Genomic DNA, 27632 nt, shown 5'->3' with positions numbered 1-27632 from the left:
TTTAAATGATGGTCATCACTTTAGAAAAATGACCAATAGCAGGGTGGTAACCACTTGATTCAGTGGTATCTACTGCCATAAAAATGTACTTGTTCTGTAGAAATTATTAAATTTTCAGTGATTTCACTGTTTAATATTAGTTAAACGAAACTTGTGTTTTGACATTTGTGATTCTTCCTAATAACCACTGGCATAATGACTTTAAAAAGTAATAGATTGGTCCATGGATGCATACACAGGACAGCCCTGCTTTGATAAACCTTCCTTTATCAACATTTATAGGAAGTGAGTTGCACAAAACACATGTACTTATAATTACATTTGCAGAAAAAAAGAAAAAAAAATCCTCAAACAGCTGTGGAGACAGCAAAGATTAGAATCTGATAGTGGCTTAGAATAATGAAGAAAAGGATTGTAAGGGTTCAGCTACAGAGCTGATGAAAGATAGAAGGAAAGCTGCTCTTCAAAATCCTTAATCTGTATTACTTTTACAGACTAAATCAAAACACATGCATTTTAAGAACTAAAAACAGTAAATGATGAATAATGTTTCTCAGTCAGACAATTATTTAGGAAATCCTTCAAACTTGGTATTTTAATGGTAATAACTTGGAAATTGGACAATAATATTTACACAAAATGTTTGAAGGTCTTATTTTAATTCTTCTCATTCTAAACAGTTATTGAAATTTGGCAATTTTTAGCTCGATTCTAGCTAGTACTTTTTATATTTTAACATCACATTTAGCTCAGTTATAAAGTCTAGAGCCCCTTATAAGGGCTTAAATAATTAATTGTCATATTAAAGTGATCATTAAAAAATAATCTTTAAAAGTTTTCTTACTAAAAATATTTTGAATTTAATATTTAAGAATAGAAACATGTTTTTAGATTCATATTCCTTTTACAACAAATAGATATAAATCAAGAAAAATATAATCTTAGAGGATGATAATTCAGAACAAGAATACTAAAATCGCAAAGACCTATCTTTTGAAGTTGACCGTATGCTTCAATTAATAAATACAGAAAAATCTCTATTATTATTTAAACTATAAAAAATGTATTGTATTTCCTCATTTTGCAATTTTTATATTTTTATGCATGAAAATTGCGTTATTTACAAAATAAAAAATGAACTTTGCTACTCCTTTTAAATTTCAGAAGCTAGTAGCCTCAGAAATAAGAGCCCATTTATTAAGGTAAATTAATTGTCCATAATAAATTATGCTTTTTAATGTGGCATCACTTGTGTTTTACAATTCAATGTCTCAATTAACCAAAATTTGATATTTTTCCATTTTAATAGGATGAACTATTTTCTATTTGATTGATGTTGACTAAATTAAAACTGATATAAATAATATTAGTACAATTAATTGTGCAAAGTTTGACAGTTTAATTTTTTTCATGTTTCTTCAGCCTAATAAAGGCCTCCTCTGAACATGATATACTTTTATAAATTCATGCCCTACAAGAAATTGTTCTTTCTAAAATGGGAAAATAATCATATAACAAAACATTCTCTCACTTTTCACCCATGATTTATGCATGCTATAAGATGCTATTTTACATACCTGTTTAGGGAAAATTAATTAACCCTCATGTATGTGATGACTTCACTTTTAAATATCATTATTTTGTTTCTCAATTACTTTTAATATTACTAACAAGGGAAAAGCTTACAAAAAACTTCAATTAGGCCACCTACCCTGCAGAGTTTATTGAGAAGGCAAACCGCTTAGATGACTGAGTACCCCCACAATAATCCATTCACCGGTAATCTGGTATAAATGTAAAAACATCCTCCAAAACTTTTCTGCCTTCATTCTCTTGCATAAAAATACTAAGCTCTAGATTTTAGGAATCGAATCTATTAATGCCTAAATATTTATTTAGACTAAAATTCTACATAAATATTATATTTGGGAAAGGAACCAATTAACTTTTTAAAGGAAATGAAATGATGGTCAAACTGCTCTAGTGCTACTTGATAAAACTATTGTGTAATGGATCCTGGGATCACAGATTTCGGGGAGACTGTATAATCCTTCATCAAAGAGTGGCAGCTTATCCACAAAGCTTCCTATTCCCAATGGGATATTCTTTTAAAAGTAATAACGAGGACCTAAAAACTATGTAACACTCTTCCACCAAAATTAGCCATTTATACCAATGATTCTTAATCCTAAAAGAACCAGAACCTCACCCAGAAAGCTTTGAGATACTTTCCTTTGGGGGATAAAAAATGCATAATGTGCATTAACAATTTATATGTATTCCTAACTCAAATGGTTATGTTCCAGAATTAAAATTAAATGATTAAAAATACCCTAGAAGGTATGATTTCTTTAAAAAGATAAAAATAAAGTAAAAAGTAAAATAAAATGATCCTTAGAAGGGTTACATTAATGGCATTTTCCAAAACTGAGAATTATTTACACTTTGCTTTCTTCAACATTTAAAATTATCAAAGTGAATTATACCCTTTTCAAAGCTCGAGTGGTAATTATACAACCACTCTATATACCTTACATCACATTTAAATGGAATATGTGATACATTAATGATTTGTTTTAAGTAATTCACATTGCCCTTTGCAGAAAGCAAAATACAAAATTCACCAAACTTAATATGTTAAAATTCCCATCTGAAGCACAACACAGTTTTTTTAAAACTACTTCTATCAGATGCTGTAAGGAAAATTAACTGATGGCATTTCATAGAACAGGCACTCGGTCCTCTCCTTCAGATCTCTCATTTGTCACAAGATATCAAACACCTGCATAGCAGAGTTCAACTATTTTATTTGAAGGTATAGATTTTATATAAAACTTGAAGAAAAAGAGATTAGACTTCTTCCTGGGTATACTGACTGAGGATTGACCCAACTTGCTGACATCATACTAAAGTAAAATGCAACAATATATGTTTTAATGAAATTAGTTTAATCTAGAATATCAAGAATTGACATACCTTAAAACTTAAATGTTTATTTTATAAATTTAGTCATGCAGCATAACTATATTATTATATAATATAAATACACCATTAATATTTCTTTTTTTAATAAATAATTTTATGGTATCTTATTGATATCGAATTTCTATTTATTAATGACATTCTCCAAGTGTCTAAATTAAGTAAAAATGTCATATTCAGTCAATTAAGGTATTTTTATGATTTTTAGAACCCAAATTAATCTGATCATCTTACTTCTTTTAGGTTTCTTTTAAAACACAGATTTGAATTAGCGTGTGTTTTGATTACTAATATTTTTTCATTACTGAATTATGTACTATGGAGCAATTTATCCATATAAAGAGAAATATTAAGTTTCCTGAGTAACTGAAATGCATAAAAGATAAAAGCTGTAAGTGAAAACAATTTAAATTATGAAGATTGGTTTATAAATATCTTTAGTAAAACAATATTTGAATTTGAAAATATACAAAATGAGGTCTTTGATGTTTGAGACAGCATTTTTAACTGAAATGTACTCTTTCAAATCCTCACATAAAGAATTTTTAAATGAATTTAATTTTTAAAATTACATCTTCGCATTGTTTATTTTCCTTTGAAGCCACAACACTATACATATACCCTACTATCTAAAATCAGATAAATTAAAATATGGACAGAGTAGATAAACTATTTCCTCACTGAATAAACAATATACAAAAGTATATCCCGATGATAACGCAGGATAGAAAACATTAAAAAGTTTATCATTAAAAAAAACATAAAATTATCTTTAGTAAAGTATTGATTCAAAGTTCTCATCACACCTGTACTTTTTAAAATTAGTAAAAATTTAAGAAAAAGAACTTATTGGCAAATCAACTTCATACACCAATATTGTTCACAAAAATTTTGCAATTCCAGAGTCTTCTCATTCAAAGTGTGTATATTCTAGGACAAAAGTAACCATCAAGGAGACATTCTACATTCCTTAAAATTTTTAATCACAAGAAACATGGTCAGGTATTTGATTTGTATTTGTCAAGAGAAAATTATAAGGAAGTATAAAAATTGCTTTAAAAATGAGGATTAATTTCTGGTTTGACAAGTACATCTTTAATTTTTGTTTTAATTACAATTTATTTTAAATGTTAATTTTGCTACTGCCTTCAAGAGGAAAAAAACAACTTTAACTTAACTTAAAATAGAAATATAAAGTTATAAAGATATTGTAGGTGGAAAACATCTGCTCTGTTTTAATTTGAAATATACATCCCAGTAGAAGTTGCCTGCAACCTTCACCCCTTTCTGAACCCAAATTCACTGACAGTTTATAAGGCAACAAACATAGTGTATTTTTCATAGAAGGTATGATTATTTTCAGAAGCTTTTTTAATTCTTTTGGAATGTTTCTTGAAAGGTATTTATGATGATGAGGATTAATATTTCAGTTATTTTAATTAAGTCAATTTATTCTCCAATTATTATTGATGCTGTCATAAAATTCCTCAACATCTTTGTAAGAAGCATGCCTTATTTTTGTGATGTCAAGAGACAAAATATGATTGATCATACTACAACTTTTATTCCTTGAAGATACAGCAAGACTCAATTATCTAAAAGATATATGATCTTTTCTGTTAGGAGAAAAAAGTTACAGATTTGTTCTTTTGCAAGAACTACAGGACTGACAGCTTTCTTTAGATGGAAGTTATTATAAATTCTGAAAGAAAATTTACAGCTGTCTTCTCCTGGTTTTCATAATTATTTAAAATGACAAACCCTCTGCCAGTTTTTTTTTAAGAGCTATTTAAAAGAACCAGACCCTTGCCAATTTTTTCCCACCTACATGTTTACAAATTCCAAATTCTATCATATAAGTGTTAGCATAGATGTTACACTTTAAAAGAGCATTTAGTAGGCTAAGAATAAACAACAGGTATACTTTTCAGTAGGTTCACTTTTATTATTACCAAAATAAACATCCCCAAATTAATATCTGCATGTACTTCATGCAAACCCACTTAACAAACTTCATGCATTTCTCCTCATAAATTAAATCAAAATAATTCCATTTTGTCTTTTCACTCTCTGCATAACCTACCTTCCAGTGGGTTGTCCAAGTATATTAGCTCTCCTGAGAGACCATTCCCAAGTACAGAAGCCAAATGCTGAACATAACAGAGATTCTGGAGTTGCTCTTGAGGAAGGACCTCTTCTTTGGAAATGCCCCTGTTATCAAAAAGACACCTCCTCACGCTCATAGAGGGTCAACAATTCTAATAAAATATTAGTTGAGCTTAATTGAAGATGAAATAATCCATGGTAATAAAAGAGTAACAACTTCTTTCTTTTGGGGAAAGAGGGGACCACAAATTCACAGCACCCTACTGTTCAGAGGTGCTTCAGAATCTGACTGAAGGAAGGCAGTCATTATTACGAAGCTGTTATTTCTTTCTAGCTGTGGCAATCTGAAGAGGAAAAATCACAAGAATTCTGGCTAATGTAACTAATAATTGAAGAAATAACAGATCACTAAATTATATTGATTAAGAGATGTATCCTCAAAAATTAGTGACCTTTATAAGTTATTTCCTAAATGGGCTTTAAAAACCATTTGGAGGTTTTTTTTTTAAAGTCTCTATATAGAAAATTATACCTGGGTGTTCAGTCCCATATGCAAAGAAAGCATAGCTACAAAATAAAGCTGTTTATACATTTTCTTTTCTTCAACAATATAAAGAACTGTATACAATATTTGGAATTTCTTGGATTAATAAAAATTAAAACAATGTTCTTATTCTTACACAGGGATCTAAAATACATATATTTAAGAGTGAAAAAAATCTCAAAGTTAATTTTCTTCTGTACTTACCCAATTAACTTACATGATAAAATCTGCCCTTTATAGACTGCTTTTCCAGTCAAACACACTGCTACACACAGAAAACTCTCAAAGGACTATCAGTCTTTATAAAAGAGATTCATATTCACAATCTCTGTCTCTCTCTCCCTCTCACCTTTTAGTTTTGAGGCAAAGAAGTGATAGACTCAGTTATAAAATAGTTGATTGTTATTAAATAATAATATGATCCCACCCCAAGTTAAACCAATGTAAATCCTCCCCATCCCTTACCAACTATAGCTATGGTAAGTGAAGTAAAAAGTATTCCACAATACTTGAAAATACTTTATCATCAAAGAACATCTTGCAATGACTTTTACATAATTAAATGTAAAGTGTGAAAATGCAAGTGTGAATATATGCACTATGGTTTCCCAAAACACTTCATTTTCAAAAGGGATTATCTCTTTTTGCATGCTCCTTTGTAAACCAGAGAACTATAAATTTTGGAAAATTATTTTTAAAATGTCACAGCTTCATAAACTATCATTAACTCCTAAATTTACAAAAAAAGAAATGTAACCATAGTTTGGTGATGCGTTGTTACATTTTACTGTACACGCGCTCCTAAGCATATCAGAATTATCTGTTACCTCAATGAAGTTGTGGAACTCTTAAGTCTGACAATTATCACCCACTTGTTTGAACAATCAGTGTGAACAATCAGTGCTACCCCATCCCTAGCTCTTTTACGAGTCCAAGAAAGTATCAAAAGGACAGTAATGTCTTTGTCTTCTTCTTATTATTATACTGTATGGTTTCAATCATCTATGCATATGACTTATAAGTATGTTCTATAATAACAATCTGCACAGCGCCATATTTAATTTAGAAAAAACAATTTTAAGTAGCTCACAATCTTTTAAGAGAACTCTATGCAGCTGTTCTAATTAACCAATCACCTGAGTTATTAAATCAAAACTACGGAATGATTTATCAAAAATCTTTTGAAAGAATGAATCCTATTGTCTGGATAAATGAAACATTTACATATCTTAGAGCAAGTCCTGTGTCTTGATAGTTGATATTCTAAAGGTTGGCTAAAATAATGCTTTTAAAATAGACCTTTACCAGTGTCTCAACACTTACAAATGAGTGTTTTCAACCAGAAACAACCAATCCAGTGTATACAGTCTATCATTACAGAGAACAAAATAGAAATACAACAAGAAACTTAGTTTCTATCAAGTCTTTTTTTCCCTGAAAGCAAAAAAAAAAAAAAAAAAAAAAAAAAAATGCCATTGTGGGAACTATACATGCAGTATTTAAGAATAACATCTTTCTTTAAAAATCCTATATACTTTACAAATATTAGAATTATTATCTATATTAATCTTATACTCTGTGCTTTTAATATTGCGCTTTATCAAGACTAAAAGTATGTATCACAGTAAGCAATGCAATATGGAACAAAGCCCAAGAAAATCTTAACCTGGCCTTTCCGAAAAAAATAAAAAGCTGATAAAACTGAGGCAGACCAGATATAAATAAGTAACAAATGCAAATATCACAGTAGGGATGATAATATTCACCATCTTTCCATGTTTCCAAAGAGGATAAGGAATTACCTCCACATGCATTACCTTTCATCATCAGGATTAGTAACCACGTTGTGAAATAAAGTTATAACACATGCACAAGATGCACATTTATAATTCTAAAAAATCCCTGAAAAACTCAAATATAATGTTGATAGACGCAAAAAAGAAATAACCTAGATGGATAACGATTACCATTTATAATTCAAAAGACCATAAAATCCTTTGATGAGCAAAAATACACCTCGAGGCATTATTGTATTTTGGGGAAGAAGCTATTTTAGTGAAAATGTTTTAATGAATTGTTTCCTCATGGTTTATTCAATTCTTACAAAGTTCAAATTAGGTCCCCCAAAATAAGTTTTAATTATGAGAAGCAATATTTTGAAACTCAGACAAGCCATCACACTTGTTTGAAAACAAATGACTTCTCAAGATAGAGAAGTATTACTATCAATCACCAAGTTAATTCTATATAATAAGGCACGTTTGGCTGCAAACTGATTCACTGTGGAATGCTGTATATAAAATTGATTATAACAGCATTCAAAATGAATGCAGCCCTCCAAACCACTTCTTTGCTTAGAAATATTAATCTCAATTAGAAGGAGAGTTTCATAATGGTAATGCTTGTTATAAAAAATATGAAATAAATCAGCTTTTATAAAACACAACGATCAGTTTTGAAACAAAGAAGCGTTTTGTTTTTTATTTTTTTTAGCACAAAATTTCCATCAGGACTCTTAAAATAGTTGATATTCCCAAAATCAGGTTTTAAATATGTTTTAAAAAGAGCCCACATAAAATAATTTTTTAAACTTGGTTGTTGAAACTTTTAAATAACATTGCACTGATAGCACTATCTTTTCAGTACACTTCTTTTTTCTAAATACATGTGTTAAATTCTTCTCTGGACTATCATTCCACTTTATAAAACAAATATGAACACTGACTTTAAAATTCAAAGGACTATGTAATTGGTTGTGAATCAGTGTCAAAGTTTGGTAGCCAATTATTCTTTGCTCACTTTATCACCCTAAGTAAAGAAAGTACCCTCAAAGTCAAAATGGACATTTGACTATCAAATAAAACATTGGGTAGATAAGCAAAGTATAATTGAACGTACTTAACAGGTTTCTACAGCACATCTTGGAGAAAAGGGCAGTCAATTCACTAATGCTGCTGAATACAGTGATTCACATAAGTAAAATACCTAATGACATTCCTCTACCCCTGAGAAATAAAATTTTTAAAGGGCAAAATAAAGTTCAATAAAAGGGGGTTCATATGTTATTAAAATGATCAGCATTAATAAACTAATAAAGCTAGCTTCATGGCACTTTTATGTCAGACCTTGATCATGGCTTCTGGACTTAATTTCCAGTATCATTGTGATAATCTTCAGTATTTCAAACCTATTTTCACAGCTACTGCAAAGACATCATTTTTGTACATTAAGCTCAAAGTTTATCTAGTATTTTTGATAGGCCATTCTATTCAGTATGATAGCTATCCACTTTTGCCCAGTTTCTGATTTGCCTGATTCTTTACAGAGAGAATAATTACTCTTGGCTTTCAGAAGCTAAACTAAGAAAGAGTAGCTTGAACTTGCTAACCAGATTATTGTTTAGCTAGTTTTTCTTTCCAAATAAATTTAAAACTTTTCACTCTCTTTAGGAGCCTTCTTCTATTCCTAGATAAGCATCCTTATCTTTCTTTGTCTTCACCCTAATAAAGCAAGTTTCCTTTAATAACCAAAAGACTGATGACATGCCTACCAGATCACAGTCAGAAAAGCCTCTTTAATTTACCTAAAACATTTCTTTCTAGAAAATAAACACAGCCATACAAAATGATTCAATTTAGAAAATGACTAGTCATAATTCTGCTATAAATCTACCTGGTTTATTTCAAATAATCAAATAATCCTCATTTGGGTCGATATTCTCTGTCCATGGGTTGCTGACATTGATGCTATTGGCTTGGGATGCTCATAGTTTTCCAAATATATAAGCCCTGACGTAGATATCAGCATATAAATACATTTTCCATAAAAAAGTTGTATGCTATATGTAAAAATACATTTCTCTTTCCTAAAGGAATTACTTTTTCTAATAATATATATTCTTTTTAAAGTTATATAAAATAAAATATATTTACTAGCAGAAAAAAAACAGTACCTTTGCACAAGAGGAATATTCAAAATCATGTAAGAAAAAGGCACGATTGTTAAGGAAAATGCAACAGGAATACACATAATCCTGAAATACACAATAGAAAAACTAAATTCATGATTACTCCTATCTCTGAAGAATTTAGGAATAATTTGTGAATGCCATGACATTTTAAAGTGGGATTTAGCAAGTCTTATGACTGAACTAACCTGACTCTTAGAGCAAGAATTAAATATTTGCTCTGCATTTTAAATCACAAATTGAAACTTTAAAGGGTCATACAAGAATCTCAAATAGTAAGAAAAACAAGCTAGAAGTTTTGGATAATTAAAAGTGTATGAAAGGATGCACAAAGCAAGGTTTTTGGTGTATTTAGAAGACCTCGCGTTTTAACTGAAATAGTGAAGTCTACAATGAACTGTAATTATACAATTACTCTTAATTCTAAACTCTGCTCCTAATATACTAGAAGGGCTAAAAATACCTCAGGTATGCAGTTAGAGTGGAAATACATGATATTCTAAGCAAATTCACTTAGGGAATCAAATCACCAAGTTCTGTTCAGTCACAATATCATCTTTTGACGTGCTCTTCCAAGCTTTCCAAAATGCCAGTCCTGCCTTTTTTTTTTCTTTTGACAACAGAAGGGAAAGGTATTGCCTGAACATACTTCTATTTCTAGTGAAAAGACCACCCAGTGGATTCTGCCAGAGCCTACAAATGTTTGACAAATACATTATCAGAAGATAAGAAATAGAGTGCTATGAAGAGGCAGTCCTGTTCTCGAGTATCCAGATGTCTGAGGCCCTATAAAAAGTCCCAGGACCAGCTCTCACCCTTTCACTTCCATTGAACCTACATAAAAGTACCTGGAAACTTTTCTCTTGCTTTAAATTATGGTGACCTCAGAAAACAAATGCATTTGCTGTATTACACGTAGAATTACTTGTACAGTAAGAATTAGCAGGTTACCCTTATAAAACTACCTTAACGGTGAGGCAGCAAGAATGAAACCTAAACTGCTTAAAAAAGGTGTTCAGCAAAGATCAGACATAACCCGCTTCAACCTAAAATTTTCCAAGCCCCTTCTAATCGGTTGTAAAATACGATACGAACTTAGATGAAGTTGCAGGCTCAAAAATATGTAAATTTTTTTAAAATGCTCAGTTCTGGGTATTTTTGTTTGTTTCCAGCCCCATCCAGAGTTTCCATATCAAGTTTCAGTCGTAATCCACCACTCCCACACCACTCGCAGCCCCTCGCTCTGCTTCCTGCACTCCTTCCCAACTTGGCTCTTTGGCAGTTGGAGAAGCCTCCTCTTTACTTCCCTGGGAAGTGGTGACATCCCAGGGCTTCCCGCTCGCTGGAAGCCCCACAGGATCCTGACAGACACCGTCTCAGGGAATGCGGGATCCCGCCACAAAACTGGGGATCACCGGACAAGAACGAGAAAGGCTGGACTCCCTGCCCCCACTGAACGGCCGGCCTCGGTGCTGCCTTCCTCGGGGAACCCGGGCGTCTGGAGCTTCCCGGAACCGGGGCGCGGTGCCCAGCTCCCCGGGCGGGAAGCAACGGTGAAGTCCCCACCTGCGCAGGCAACCAGAGGTGTCAGACCGGCGGGAGGGGCGGGGACACTGAGGCCAGGAACGCAGGATGATGCTCCTCCGCCAACAGGGCTGGCCAACTTGCAGCCGCCTCTCAGAGCAGCTCCGAGCAACGCGCCGTCCCAGCTCCTTCTCGCCGCCAGCCCGCCCCCGGCGCCGCGGCCGGGGCACTAGGACCCCAGAAAGGAAGGAGGGCGCGCCGGCGGCGCCGCACTTACCGCGCTCTGCTCGCCCGCGCCGCCCGCTCGCTACCCGGCCGCAGCCGCCGCCGCGTCCACCCGAGCAGCGGCACACTCAGCACTTCGCCAAATTCAAAGGAGCTGGGCGCCCGGGAGGGGTCCCCGCGGAGGGAGCGGAGTGTGGGAGATGGACGGGGGGTGGGGAGGGGGAGAGAACAGCAAGTGTTACAACTTCCTTTCCTGCCCACCTCCGGGCCGCGGCGGGCGAGGGACCGGCGAGGGGAGGGAAGCGCGCGCGGAGCGCCAATGAGTTCACTTTCTTTTTCTCCCCCGCGCTCTCCCCCTCTCTCTTCCCGCCGGCCCCTTCCAGCCTCCTCCTTGGCTGAGGGGGCCGGGCCGGAGTTTTTGGTTCTCGGCTGGGGCGCGGGAGGTTGGAGGCGGTGAAGGTGGAGGAAGAGGAGGGCAAGGTGAGGAGGCGAGCAGGGCGTTGTGCCAGGGAGCAGCATCCAGGACCTTAACTGTGTGACCGGGGAATGCGCCGGCCCGAGTGTGCCCGAGATGAGGCGTGTACACGTGTGTGTGTGTGAGTGTGTGTGTGTGAGAGAGGAGAGCAGCCTACCATGCGCTTCTCCCAGTGCTGATCGCGGGAGAGCCCAATCACAGGGCGAGCTGGACCCGGCTGTGATCGTTTATAATCCTTGACTCCTCCGTTCCTCCACTTGTCAAGATGACAGGTACTTTATTTCTTCTTCTTCTTTTATTCAAAAAAAAAAAAAAAAGAGAAGAAGAAGATAGCTATTCCCCCGTTTACTGCCCTTTTCTGTCAAATGGGATTAGCCGGACTGAACCACGTTGGCCGCCCCTCCTACCTTCCCTCCTCCCGGCCGCGTCGGGTAAGGAAAAGCACCGAGGCTCCCATTTCTGTGACCAATCAGTGCATCTACTACTCTTGCCGTGATTTAGGGGGCATCCATGAATAACACTTCACGCTGATGAATGGCTTTCGACTCATGAGGGGTTTGGCTGCCGCTGATTGCAAACACTAATGAACTTACAGCGCAATTTGAAATACACACGCACCTACAAAGTGTGGGGGTACATGCGTGGGGGTCTGCCCTTTTCTTATCCGGGTGGCCGACGAGAGGAAAAGCTGGGGGAAGGGGCGCTTAATTGCTCTGGACTTAAGTGTAAACACTTCTCTGTGTAATCAAACCTCTAACCTTTTCAGAAAACTACTTTTCTTGATCTTCCATAGGGTGGGCATTTCAGGTCAGCTGAGTCACCCGAGGAGGTGGGAGTGCAAGACACTGCCGGGAAGATGGATTCCAAGGCAGAGGGTGTAATTAAGGATTTCCACCCCCGGTAGGCGGCCCGTCCTTTACAGAGGCTCTGAAAATGACCTGAGCCTTGCCTTCCCAGTGTATCCTCTCATAGGAGACTCAAAAGAGCAAATAACCTTCTGAAGGGGGGCGGGGTTGCGCATTAAATTCTCCTGACTCCCTTACAAGCCTCAGCCCGGCACTGCCGTGGAACAAGTGTCTGCGCCCAGGTTAGAGTGCTTCCAACGAGCGCGTACTGGCTGGGGGACGGATTCCGGAATCCTCTAAAGGCTGCACCACCCCCCCCCCCATTCATTCATTCTCTCTCCCTCTCTTCCTCTCGCTCCCGTCTTCCCTCAAATTAGCTTCCGAACACCACCCCTGCCTCTACTTTGCTGTGGAAGGAAAAAATAAAGTTTACTGCTTTCCGCAAGATTGCCACTTTCTACTCACCTACATTCCCACTGAAACTCTCACTCCCGGCGCGCCAGCCCCCTCATGGTAAACAAAGCCTGCCCAGAGGGTTTTCTAAAATAAAGTTCCCGCAGTTCCGGATGGAGGGAACACGAAACCCGCAAACTTCGCGGAGCTGCTCTCTGGTTGGTCGGCCTCTCCAACCTTCAGGCACTCTCGGTTCCCTGACTGGGCGGCGGCTGGGTTGGGGCGCGCGCTCTCGGAAGTGTGCCAGAAGGACCGGTAAGCTCGGAGCCTTCTCATTCCACTGCCCACTCTCAGTTTCAGAGGGAGAATGCCACCGACCTGCACACTTAACCTGATTTGGCTCAGAAGGAAATACATTTGCATTCGGAACTAAGTGTAGAACAAGAAACAAATCAAGCACTCAGGAAAGAAGAATAACGCCTCCTAGGAAAGTAGTCACCTAAATGATAGCGTTTCTGCAAAGTTTAGGATAGAGTTGCCGAGGAGAATCCCTGAGCTCAAATTAGTGTGCCCAGACCAACAGTGTGAGTTCTCGAAGTTGCTAAGTGACCAAGCGCACCGCAATGCATTGGGAAATCAGCGCAATAAAAAAATCCGGCCCCGGCGGCGGCCCCTGCCCGGCTTCGGAGGCACCACCTGCACAACTTTGCGGAGGGATCTCGAGTCGCCTCGGGAGGCCTCTGCTCAATCCCCTTACTGCAGTGTGAATTTCACACCTGGAAAAAAGAAGGCGGTGGGGGCAGGTAAATTATATCACCTTCTCCATTCTAGCCATTCTCATCATGTTAAGAAAACTTTTAAATTATAAAGGTATTACATAACAATCACTACTTAATATTTAAATCTTAACATGATCGTAAGGAAACTACGAGGATGTTTCATAAATTACTTTTGTGGCCCAGTTCCCACAAAACCATTATAAATCTTTAAAACTTTTCTAATGTGTCTAAGATTGTCCTTGCTCCTTTGTACCTTGATATCAAGGAATACACAATAGAAAAGACACTCAACTCCAATTCTGAAAACTCAGAGCAGAGGAGTTAATTTGCTGGTAGAACAGGTGAGGATTAGAAGGCGGGAGGGAGAAGGGACCATGTTTCTTCCTTTCAGCTCTTTTTCTTTTTTTTCCCAGAACTCTCATTAGTTCTAACGCTGGTAATGGACGTAGGAAACAATAGAACTCATAAATTTAGAAATGGTAATAAATCTTGGAGCCTGTTTCTAGCCCAGTTCCCTATTACATGATATTCAAAGTTTTTCGGTATGTGATATTGAACATTCACACTAATTGGACACAGTATAGAAAAAATACTCCAGAACTCATTAATACCGCCCCGTGCACTCTGTGGCAGGCGTCGCTGTGGGACAAAGCGCGCAGGTGCCCTCTTCAACGTCTGCCTGCGTTTGTGAGGAGCAGCCCGCAATCCAGACAGCTTATTGTGTTAAATTTGGGGCCTGCAGTTCTTCTCACTCCCAACCCCCCATAACAAAGAAGTTCCGTCATTTGAGGCCGTTAGGAAAAGCTGATGTTGTTCAGTGCCAAACTGTACAACACACGCTTCTTCCTCCAAATGAATCCCTGGAAAGCAGAGAGGCAGCACACTACGTGACCATCAGACTTTTTGCCTCGCTGAGCTGTTGTCTGGGGAGGGCGGGGATGCCGGTAGCTCACGCCGTGCCCTCAGCAGCAATAAAAACTCCAGCCGGAAAAGAAATGCAAGACGTCGCTGTCTGCTGTGCAAATCTCTGGCCGTTCACAGCAAACTCTTCCCGGAGCGGCTGGTGACTTTGCCGGGTTAACGCAGCCGGTCGTGCACTGGATAATAGGACCAGGCTGGCAGCACTGCCCTCCCTTGGGGCCCCCTTGTCACACTGATATGCAGCACTCCGAAAAGAAAACGTGTCCGAGTTCCCCTAGCACCCCCCACCCCCACCCCTGGAAATGCACGGCTGCGGCCTTTGCAAGCTGCTAACAAGTGCTCCCGCAGAAGACAATGGGCCGAACCTCCGGGTTCACATTGGTGTTAGGAAGGACCAGCCTGTGTCATCAGGATTGGGGTGGGAAGGAATAGGAACAGGACCTAGCCTCGCTGCTGAGGCGGAGCCAGCAGTACCTCGCTCTGCTGCTCCACCACTTCCTCACTCGCCAAACCTCAGCCGAGTGTCTCTCCCCACCCGAATGGGATGCTTGTCTATTTTAGTCAGTATCATGTCTGCCTTCTCTGCAATTTGGGGGGCTGTCAGTTTTCTCCTCCTTTCTTAAAGATAAGGCCCGGAGCTGAACGGTCTGGGTGGCAGCTGTTCCCACCTCCCTCCCATGGGGAGCAGACGGTCTCCGCAGCCACTTCCTCCTTTGACACGCGGGGCTTTCAGGCGTGCAGAAGGGGATATCATCGGGTCAGGCAGGTATGAGGCTCTGCAAGGAGGCTCGCGGGCATTGCTACATCTGCTCTAGCAAACTGAGGCAAAAGTCGCCTGACGAATCAGCTTACCAGGGCTGCCACCTCTCCCACATCAAAGTACTGCTGGCATTAACAAGGAAGCAGAGGAAATGACCGGGTTGGGGAGAAGTCAAAGCTTAAGAACCTAGGATTGAAAAGTTTCACCCCTTGAAAAGATCAGAAAAGCCAATAATACAGATTAAGTCCAAAACGAGGTTACATCTCAGTGGAGAACAAATGAATGACTGATGTGGCAGCTTAAATAGAAACCAAAGGCTGGTAGTCACTGAGGAAAACCCAAGTCCTAGAAACCTGGAGTGTTGTGGTTAAACAAATCACTTGGCATGTAGCAAGCGATCTGGAAAAATTTACAGCACTAGAACTTAAATTGTACAGGGAAGTCTGTCAGATAGCTCTGAAGTTATTACCAGGTTCTTTCCAGTCTCAAAAATAAATAACTCATTTCTCTTGGCTGTTAGATTGAGGTGAATCTGTAAAACAAATATTCTAACTTGATCACTGACAAAGTCATAAAATTAAATGACTATTTGTAGTGGGAAATATGCTTTCATTATTTTAATTGAAGCAAGATAGGCCTCTCTCAATGCACATGCATTTTGGAGTCACTGAGTGGACTGGTGATCATACAAATCAACATTTAAATGGGACCATGCTTTTCCAGTACATTAGTTTATGTTCCACTGCATAAACTGAAACTACACATGGCTCTGACCTTTGGTGAAAAGGCAGTTGTGGAGTAAAGCACAACTGCTGAACAGGTTTTGCTAGAGCATCATAAAATAGTCTGTGAAAGATTTTTAACACAGAGGCATCTTATCACATGTGTAGCACTTTCAAATTTTGGTTTAGTTCCATATATATGTTTAAAGCCTGCCACATTATTCCTTACTAAAAGATGCAACCTTTAAAGTTAATAACTATCATGGAGTGCCTTTAAAAACCTGTCTTATTTTCTATAAAGATTTTAGTAAATAGTGTATGTTGTATAGTTATGGTCAACATTAGCTGCTGGCAAGAGTCATCATAAATTAGTGACCCAGAGGGACAATTATGCTAATAATATAATGTCTTCTAGATATAGAGGCATCCAATCTGTAAGTTAACTTGTAGATACTGGTTAAAAATATAGGCATCAAGTGACTATCATTTGGTGTCCGACTCTGAACTTCTCTTTTCTTAGAATTGCCCTCCTCTCCCCACTCCCTTTACCAACCCTTTAGTCTAGGATGTCCTGCCCCTAGAACATCTACCTTTTAAAGCACCTACTAGCTATTCTCCTCCCCCTTTGAAGTGCTTCTGCCATATTTTCTGCGTGTAGTAAATGAAGGCACTGTTTTCTGAATGGGCCTGTCCCAATAGCTGAGAGCTCCTGGACCAAAAGGGACTGGTTTTATTCCTTTTTGAATCCAAAGGTCTAACACAAGGGCTTGCATATAGAAGATGCTCTGTAAGTAAATGTTTTTGATGAACATTTGATAAATGAATGAGTGAATACATGAATAAAATCCTTTTTAAAAAAGGATATGCCATAAATAAAATTTACCTTGAAACTATATTATTAAGTACAAGAATTCTTTTCCCATCAGCTTTTTAATGGCATGTAGTTTTAAAATGATAGCAAGCCACATTAATTCACCTTTGAAGCTGGTTAACTTTTCTCAGAAACATAATTTGCAGTATAGACAAAAATAAAGGGAAAAGGCAAAGGGATCATATTTTGTCTTTCACTTTTTCAGTAAGATGTAGACTTTACAGAAATTTGGAAAACTTTGTATTAAGTACCTATTAAATGCAGATACTCAGTATTTTATGTTAAATATGACATTATTTATAAAACCCTAATTGTTTTCCAAATTACCTTTGGATTTTTAATGGTAGGAAGTATAGAGCCTAAGATGACTGCTTTTCATTGCTTTAAGACAAGGGTTCAGCTGGTATTGGGGAAACAATCTCTGTTTGTTCCTGTCTGCTCAGGAGGACTGTTTCTAATTGATCTGGCATGGAATTTAGTTGGAGATGTGTATGTTGCAACCGAAGCGCAGAGCCTGTATGCTTTGTAAAGTGATAACCATATGGGCCTTATTTGAAACATTTGAGGATTTTAGACATTAACCTGGGTTAAATTGAGCTATAAATGCAACTCAAATGTATACCTCCTGACAAATTCATCATCACTTTGGATAGATTCAATCCATGCTCCCCTCAGATTAATAAAGACGATGACCACTTATCACAAATGCAAAGGTTCGTCATGATAAAGTACCATAATGTTGTACTTTGTACTGTTTAAATGCAAATTGCCCATATTAAGCAGACATTTCCTATTATTATCACTTTCAGTAAAATGGAAATGTTTAAAAATGATCTCTGGGTGAAGAAAAGGATATATAGTCAACTCTATTTCCTCTTACACTATTTTCAAGTGCACTTGGCTATCATGAAGATTTAATTAAGCAAGCTCAGCTAAGCTAAAAAGCAAAGCCACTGAAACTTACTACTTACAGAAATGTATTCAAGACTTATGCAAAATGACTTATTTACTATTCTTCATTTAGGGATCTGAGCAATCACTGAAGGTTAAAAATACAACAGAATTCTATATCTCCCTTTTCCTATTTCTGAATATCAAATTTAGAGCTTACACTTTGTTACAGATAATAGTACTAAGTTATGGATATTGATGGTCTTTCCCGTGCAGCTTTAAATTGCCTTGAAAAAAGATACACTTTCTTTAATTAAAAAAGCTGCACAGAACTAATCCCTATAGCTGAAAAAAGAAAAGTTTTAAGCAATCTCTTTCGGCTCTGAGAGAGAAAGGCAGACAATACCATAACAGATCAGAAACATAAGCTATAGTGTGCAGCCAGGAGCACAGCAGGGAACTGAATACTGCTCCGACTGTGTCATTTTTTAATCCCCCATCCCAGTTTTCCCCGTCTGACCTCATGCTGAGATGAAGTTATCACAGAAGACAGCTTTACTCTCACCAATGAATCCAACCCTGGATCTGTATTATCCTTAGCAGATCAAAACACCGCTTTCATCAAATAGCATTATCTGCATAAAAGGCATGCAATTGCCCGATAATTTCACCCAAACTATGCTATTCATTTAAAGGACAAGAAGAGAAATGTAATTCATTCTTTTTGGGGGTGGGGAAAAGAAGTGGGACTTGGGAAAGGCAGAGGCTGGAAAAGCTAACTTACTCCCTTCACTCATGGGAACTTTCCTGTTTTTAACACAAAATCCCGAGAAGGGATCCATTTAAAAGTCCCCCTACTTCTGCCTTTAAGATTAATTGTTGGAGCAATTTGATGCAGTTTGAGTGACAAAAGTGTAAGTTGTGTAGAAAACTGGCAGTGAGAAATTACAAAGCTTGCTGATGTCATTAGCCATGCTTCCCTGAATCCCAATAAAAACATCATATCCAGTAAAATTGAAAAAGCATAAGAATTAGCTGAACAATTGGATGAAGTTTAACACAACATCGCATTGGGGGCAGGTGTTCTTACTGGAAGATCTTTCTGGGCATTGTGAAAAGTGTGAATCCTCAGAGTGGAAAGACAAAGATGCACGCCACAATTATGAGTTGATATTTAGAAGAATATTTAAGACGTTCTTTGGAGTTTTTTGTTTTTTTTTATTTAGAAAATACTTTAGCCTCCTTCAAATTTTCTTTTTCCATTTTATGTTTAAACAGTATTCTCATTTACATTGTAGATGTAAGAAGTTATAATGGGCTTCTCTTTAATGGATCCTAACTCCTCATTGAATGACATCAGTTGTTTCGATCAAAGTATCACGATAGGTTAGAGCAATCAGACAAAACCATTTGTATCAAGTAAATGGAATTACTAAGAAGTATTAAAACCCCCTTGCGGGTGTGGGTGACCTATTAGGTGTATGTTAATATCCTTATAATATGTATTACTCCCATAATTGTAATGATTTAGCTTGAAAATGTAAATCTTCTGCTTAGTTCTACCAGATTTGACTCTGTAAGATGACCCTGTAAGAAATTCAGCTTACTCCCCACCTTTCCATCACCCAGACAACGTCTATACACAAAAATGTATAGAACAATCTGAATGTTTGTAAAAAGAACAAAATTAACATATGTAACTTAGAAGCTAGGAATACTCCTAAGAATTCACTAGACAGGTAAAAGGAGCAAGAATTTTTCCCCTGAAAGAAAGACACTTGTTCTACAAGAAATTAATCATAGCATTATTATTTGTCATCTCTGACGTTTTAATTACATGTATGTATTCTCCAAAGCATTTAGATATAATTAATAACTAGGTGTTTTTTCCATACCAACTTTTTAGAACTGCAACTCAATACTAAAGTGCCCTAAAGCTAAATATTTATGCTGATACATGGTCTGCTCAGTAGTAAAGTTCAATTTCATGTGTCCAAAATATAGCTTCATGACATACAAATTATCTTAAATTTAATGTGATTAAGCATTGAACTGTGGTATTTCCTTGAATTTAATGACAGTACTATTTTCATGTCAAACTAGATTACAAGAACCAGCATTCAGAGTGAACTGTTTAAACTCCCAAATCATTAACAGATCATATAGGGTTCAGTCTCATAGACCTTCTTGTCTGTGAAATATCAACTAAAGAAATGTAACCAGAGAGGTGAGGTTCACATTTTGCATACATATGCATGTGTGAGACTGATTTGAGAAGTCATTTTTCTGTCTGAAAATGCCAGGAGAGAAAAGATGTTTATATCACCAATATGCTACTCACAACACAAACATTTCTGATGCAACTCATGACTATACACTACTTTTTTTTTCAAAATCGCAAAGTATATTATGGACCATTGTTCCCATTTGAAAGAAGATAGTGAGACAAATGACTTCTTGATGATGATAGAAACTTTTAATTCCAATTTAGGATTTTGATACATTATTTATTCTTCACAGTCACTCCAAGCCTGTGTTTGACTCATTACTAGTTTCTCTAAGAGACTAAAACTATCATTCATAAATCCAGATTTCAGAAGAAAATTAGGTCACCATCACGTAAGTTTGTTCTGAAAGATTTAAGCAATTATCTTTACCGGTCGTGAAATTGTTTGTTTTAAAGATGACATCAGCATCACCGTTACTCTCAAGAGAGAAAAGCTTCCCAAATGGGGCAGGGATAGGTATTTCTAACATTTTACGTAAAGCTATTCTTTTGCCTGAAATCTGGATTCAGTTTGCTTATAGCATGTTAATACAGCAAAGCCTGGTTTGCTCTGTAGTATAATAAATTCCTGAGAGAGGAGTTGTAGATTAAGACTGTGAAATGGCTGAAGGACTCATATTGGAATAATGCAAGTTTCTAGGCTAAAAGATATGATTTTTGGTCTCTCTCAAGAAGATGCAGCTCTGGGTATTGTTTGGCTTAGGTAAAAACAGAAAGAAATTTAGAACCCTCTTTACCCAGCGCAGAATCTTCTTTCTCCCAGTTTACTCTAGAAATGCCTGGTACTTAAATTTTTCCCTAACACTACATTCCTAGCCCCCCTCTTCTAATCCAGATTTAATCCATAAAATCTATGAAAGACCAGGGTGAAACTTCCTACTTTTCATCTTGGATAAGATATCTAGGAGTGGGGAAAAAAAAAAGTAGGCCATGAGAAGATTATGAGCTAAGAATCTATAAAGAGGGAGGAAATTGGTAGAAAGAGAATCGAAGCTAGGAGAAAAAGAAGGGAGAACAAGCTTAAACTGAAGATTAACCAAGATGATGATGGAAGGAAAGAGAGTATATGTGAGATTCATAGGTTAGAGTCAAAGCTCCTGGTTTAATGGAGTTCTGCATTTATCTTTAGTTTCTCTATTTGCACTGATCAGTGAGTACCGAATCTCGCCTGAAGAGACTGCAATATTACTTAGAAACTAGATTTAACCCAGGTCTTGGTAGAAATGATATTTTCAAGTTTATTTATTTGAATCCATCTTTATTACATTTTGAGGATTATTTTTGATAATAAATAGGTTCATCATTAAATTTTGAAGATTAACTTGATAATAAACAGGCTCAAAAATCTGAGGTAGCTCTAGACAGATATTTCTCTAATTGTGGCCTTTGGATCCTGTATCAGCTGGGGGTTCTCAGTAAAATATACACTCCTAGGCCCTTCCTTAGCTCTATGGAATTACACTCTCCAAAGATGGAATCAATAAATCAGCATTTTAAACAAGTCCTTCCAGAACATCCTTATGCACAGGGAAGTTTGAGAAGTATTGCCCTGGGCTAACTATTTTGCATAAATCAAATAGACATACAGGTTTTGTTTGTTTGTTTGTTTGTTTAATCATTTCCCTATTAAGAGGAGTTGTGAATGAACCTAGTTGAATAATTTGCAAAAGTGGCACATTCTCATTTAAGGAGGAAACTAAATTTTACAAAATGAAAAAGGTGAGAATTTCTGTCTGAAGAAATTCCAGCTGAAAATTCGGTGATATTTCAAAATTAGGTTTTGAATCATTCTTTCCAAGAGTAGTAAAATCAGTATTAAAAATGGGGATAGCATTTTCTGTACCTTGATACAACTGGAGGCAAATTTTTGCTGACTCTATTGTTCAACATTATATGTATGATTTTAAAATTATACAGATGTTGGAATGAGCCTTTAAATGTGCATTAGTTCTATTTATTATAAGAAATTCAAGAATTCTTGGTGTGTAATGGAATAGGGACTAAATCAACATGTGTAACTTTTAATAGAAATCCAGAAAAATATATATATTTATTTAAAAAAAAAAAAAAAAGAGCTTCATTGGAAGCTAGGCATTTACAGGTCAGCATCCCAGATTGCTTCTAGGATATTTTTCAGAAGTATTACTCATGAAAGGCCTTAAATTTTTAACATAAAGCATTATCACTACCCTGCCATCATCATTCCTTCTTTTGCAATACTTGTCTTTGAAGGATACACTTTTAACAAAGTACTATTATTATCCTTAAGGATGTAGCCCTGTTTTCCCTTACGTTATCAATTTGAAGTGCTATTATAAGGAGTGGGGAAAACACTGGAGTGAGTCTTCCTTTTCGTATTATCTTGACTACTACAATTATTACTACCACACCTGTTCCTCATCCTACTCCCCATTCCTGCTCTTTGCTCACCTTGCCTGCATGCATTCTTTCTTACAGGTAATGTGTTGAGCACATGACATGCATTATTTCATGTAACGCTCATAACTCCAAACATTGTTACTATGATTTCTCCCATTGTGAAGATGAGGAAATTTAAAAGGGAAGTAATTTGTCCAATATAAGTGGAAGAGGCAGTTGAGGGATGCTTAAACATTTGTGACTCTGATAAAAAAAAATTTCCAGGAAGGCTGTAACTGCTCCAGTGGCCTTTAGCTTATAGAAGTTGGTAATTATCTTTATAGGCCCAGTAAAGTTAAACAGGGTGAAATGTAAGCTTGCTGCTACTTGAAATTACAAATCATTGAAAAACTGTCCATGAGAACACCTTAGGGAGTAAATGTGGATAATAATGGTTTATTTGTGGTTGCAAAACAATAATGAACCTGTCTAATCAATTGTTCTGAATAGCAATAGATCACAGTGGCAGGGAAAATACACATCACTATTGACCCCTTGTGCATTGTTACATTTCATTCTTGTGACTTTTGAATGGTTTCCTTTTACATTTAATCATGCAGTGATGGATTAACCCTAAAATGGTTACACACAACTCTACCAAAAGGCAGAATTTAATATAAGTAAATGAAACTGGCACAGAAAATAAACCTATTATCTTTGTTTTCTGTGTGGATATGATAGAAAATACTAATTTCAAATCTGAATGAACATAAAATAAATCTTAATCAATGTTGAGAAAAGTTTAAAAAAAGAACTTAGCATTAGTAAAAGAACAAACTCAGATAATATTCATGTTCATAAGTAGATAGAAAAGCGAACTCTGGCTTGCTTACACTTTATTCATTTTGTTTTTCTTAGTAATGGATGCATATTAGTAAGACCAAACATATTTTGCATGATTTACAATGACTGATAAACTGTTAAATGACTGATTGGAATGGGCACATTAATTTTACATGTTTGGACATGCCATATGTTCAGGGTTAAATTGTCAAATGCTTTTCCTTATTCTGCTCTTTACTCCCACCACCTTTGGATTTTATAATTATGTCAACACATATAGCAGACATCTTTAGAAATAACTGAATTAGCTGAGTTTGCACAATGATCCTGGCCAAAAAATCCACTTGATAACATCAAGGATTACTATTATCACTAGCAAACTGAGCTGTTTGTCAAAAAGAACAATTTCATTTCATTCTTGAGTTCTGCCATACAAAAAGTAATTGCAAGTCATCTTTATGCCTGCTTATGTCATAGGATGTTTGAGAACCAAACAAGAAAGCATTTTTTAAACTTTAAAAGGCTGTATAAGGTTTATTAATATCTTTTATTCATCTAACAAATTATTGATCTTCTATTTCAACTCATGTAGTAAAAACCAACATAGAGTATTTCAGTGATAAGCTTAATGTAATGATTTGTGTGAAGTGATGCTACAATCTTTCAGCTATGTCTTAATCTTAAATATCTATTTAGGACAGTCTGCACAGATATAAGGATGGGAAAAAAAAGGCTTACAAGACTGATAAACTAGCTCTTTCTTCTTATAGTGTTACAGTATGTGGAGCTAGTCATTCTCATTCAACAACCACATCTTTTAATTGGTGATGAAAATGTGCAAACTGATTTGGTTTAATGTCTCTAACTAGGGAAGTAGACTTCTCAAAAATTGGCCTACGTTTATTACACTATTACTCAAACACATGGTACAACGTGTTGGTGACTGTTAACATTGGCTGAGTATTAATCAGTTACAAAAGAAATGTGATTTGGATGTGTATGTTTCATCCATTTAATTTTACTAGTGTTTATCTACTATGAAGTATCATTTTTAATATAAAATTTTGTGAGAAAACCACTAATGGAGTCTTTTGATTTTTATCCTGAAAAAATTACTTTGCAGTTTAGTATTTTTAATTCATTTAAATCCTTATCTGGAAATATTATCATTTCTTTAATTTTTATTAACTAAATTGTCCCCAAATATAAAAATCTAGATTTCAATTAAATTGAACATTATTTTTGCAGTTATGATTTCTCAGTCTATTCTCTCTGAAATATATTTGAGAAAAAAGTTTGTTTTCTCTAAATTTAGATAAAATAATACAATCTAATTTACAGTTGTGAGTTATTCTGATTGTTTTGATTTCTTTGAAATTTTATGGCTAGATTAGAAGCTTTACAATAGGAACAATAATAAACAGCTCACTATAGACTTGTTCGTTTGGGCATATACCACACATATGTATATTACCCATGTGTGTACATATAGAGACATGTATGTATCTATACCTACATCTGTCTCTGTCTCTAGGTCTATTTATATTTATATGCATAGCTATCTATCAATATATCTCTTGGTATAGATTGCCTTAATTTTTCAATAAAATAAGCTAACCCAATTTCTTGGCTGCACACCATGTTAAGGTAGATGCTTTTAAAATACCACATTTGAGAATATACCTATTTTTCTCAATTTATGAATCACCTAATACATACTTACTACTATAAAAGAATCAATACAACATGGAAAACTTTCAATCTGATTCCTTTATATATCTCAATTGTCAAAAGGCCAAAGTCAGCAATATAATATGCAATACTAATCTTTATATGGGATTCTCTCTTATGATAATCCTTTTTCAATTATCTATCCTTTTATACCTAGAGTTTTTAATTCCTAGGTTTTTCCTGATTGATGATCTATTGTACTCCTTCAAACAAGGCAGCTCTACTAATGTATTTGATAATTTCAGTAATTATATTTTGCAAATTTTTGAACATATGTAATACCTACACTATTCAAACTCCTGGCTCTTCTTCATACAGGAAGCAAGAATTCTAAAAAGTGAATTCTGATTAAGATTTGACAATACAGATTTCTGTTACTGTAGAAACACTTATTTCCATTTTTTCCTTTTCTTTGTATTATACTTTATAGAATATAAAAAGATTTTCCACATCTGCAGCATAAATAATCTAGGCTAAACTTTCTTAGGTGCTAACTCAAATGATTTATGCTTAAAACAATTTATCCATTGCATAGTGTTATTTTTGACTATTTGCAACAAAACACTCTGTGGAATGCTAGCTGTCTGTCACTGGGGACTGCAAACCTTATTCTCATGTTTTCCACCTGCTTTTTTGCCACAGTTCTTTCAGAGTAGCTTCAAATTAAGGCATTTTCCTCCCTCATGACCCACTGTAATTTTTTTGTAATGTGAATAATTTTGATGACAGAATTAATTTGAGTATGAAAATATGCGAAAAAGTCAATTACATTTTACTCAAATTAATTTTGTCAATTTTGTGAAACTAGATAGTAAGAGCAAAGTTGAATTTTATAATGTCAAATCAAAACTAATTTCTTGAGTTCTTCAAGGGTTTAATGCAGTGCAAGGGATGAATTAAAAAGTAATAATTATTATTGGATGATAAATTTAGAAGAAGGTAAACTTCAATTCAAGTTATATATTTTAAATGAGAATTCCCCAAATTATTTCTAAATAAATCATTATTGGTATATCACAGGGTAATGTCTCATTTTGGGGATGCAAAAAAAAAAAAAAAAAGAAAAGAAAAGAAAAATAGCTTAACATTGAGTTGTTCTCCTTAAAGAAAGCTGACTCAATGAGGAAAAATGAACAATAAAAGGGATATTTAAAATTATTGAAAAAGAAACAAATATACCAAAACTCAAATTTTACTAACAGCTCCTATGCCAACAGTATAACTGCAGACAATGTGTAAAATGCCTGCATAGAAAAAAGGGATACAAAGATAACATCCATTATAATAGGGGAATGAATTATCACATAAAATATTGTTTTTGAGCATCTCACCTTAGGTTTTATTCAATGGCTCTTTTGATCAAAATGAAAAAATAATTAAATCTTTATTAATAATACTATTTGGTAATGTAACCTGATGGACTATATTATAAACATTAATATAATATAAAACATACCTATAATTTTTCATATTTTCATACCATATATTATTGGTTTCATATTTACCATAATTTATATAAACTAACTTTCCATTTAAATCTGCTTAAAATTTCCAAAAATTAACTTTTCTCATATAAAATGAATATTCATTTAATATCTTATATTTAATTTACATATTATACAGAGTCTGCCTAATTTATATTCATTTTCTGTATATCCAAATTTGGACATAGTAAAGATATTCTAGCAAAAGAAAATTGACAAAGAAAAACAAAAGTAAGAATAAATGTATTAGAATTTTTTTCAACCCAACTTATTATCCTTTTCTGAATATCCTAGTTTGCATGTTAAATAGACTATATAATATAATTTAAAACAAAATTTCAAAACCATTGCTTACGTGATTAACTTCATTTTTGTAAAAGAGTATTTCAGTAAACTTTGTCTGCTTTAAGAGAGCAGAGCTCCTTTTAAAAATGCAGCAAATAGTTTCAGCATGATCTTTTCCTTTATGTTTTATTTAAAATGTTAATGGAGTAAATCCACAATTCACATAATTTATTTTGAAACACTTCTGTTCAGAATAATGCACTGTAAGAACAGTGATATACAGGCAAGTTCCCTTAAAGAACATGCATCAATTCAGTTCTTTTGAAGCATATTGCAAATGCCCTCTAACAGGGCACAGCAACATTACATAAATCATCTTATATGAAAAATTAACATGACATCAAATATTTATAAATATTAATGTGTATGTTAATATAACCAAAGCTGTAACAAACAATCATAACCTTGCCAAGTTTCCTAGGACAGGCGCCGCAGATAATGATATCCATTATCTCTGGAGGAACGCACAATTATGAAAGTTATACACAGGATGCTATGTTCTTAGCTGCTTTTAAATTTATCCATTAAATGTCTACCTTATATATAATATTAACTCTTTGCATACACATTCTTAAGAAA

At 35.5% G+C, this 27632-nt stretch overlaps 1 protein-coding gene across 1 annotated transcript in view; it reads right to left on the bottom strand.

The window, feature by feature from the left end:
• TENM3 (teneurin transmembrane protein 3) overlaps positions 1-11180 on the bottom strand; it is a 763383-nt gene extending 752203 nt beyond the window's left edge. Inside the window, exon 1 of the mRNA XM_037831054.1 lies at positions 11166-11180. The gene's annotated coding sequence lies outside the window, so the exon portion shown is untranslated. The remainder of the gene's footprint in view (positions 1-11165) is intronic.
• Between the last annotated feature and the right edge of the window lie 16452 nt (positions 11181-27632).

The sequence above is a fragment of the Choloepus didactylus genome, chromosome 3 (genome assembly GCF_015220235.1).
Source record: "Choloepus didactylus isolate mChoDid1 chromosome 3, mChoDid1.pri, whole genome shotgun sequence".
Taxonomy (NCBI): Eukaryota; Metazoa; Chordata; class Mammalia; order Pilosa; family Megalonychidae; genus Choloepus; species Choloepus didactylus.
The sequence above is the reverse complement of the archived record's forward strand: the minus strand, read 5'-3'. Positions and strand labels throughout refer to the sequence as shown.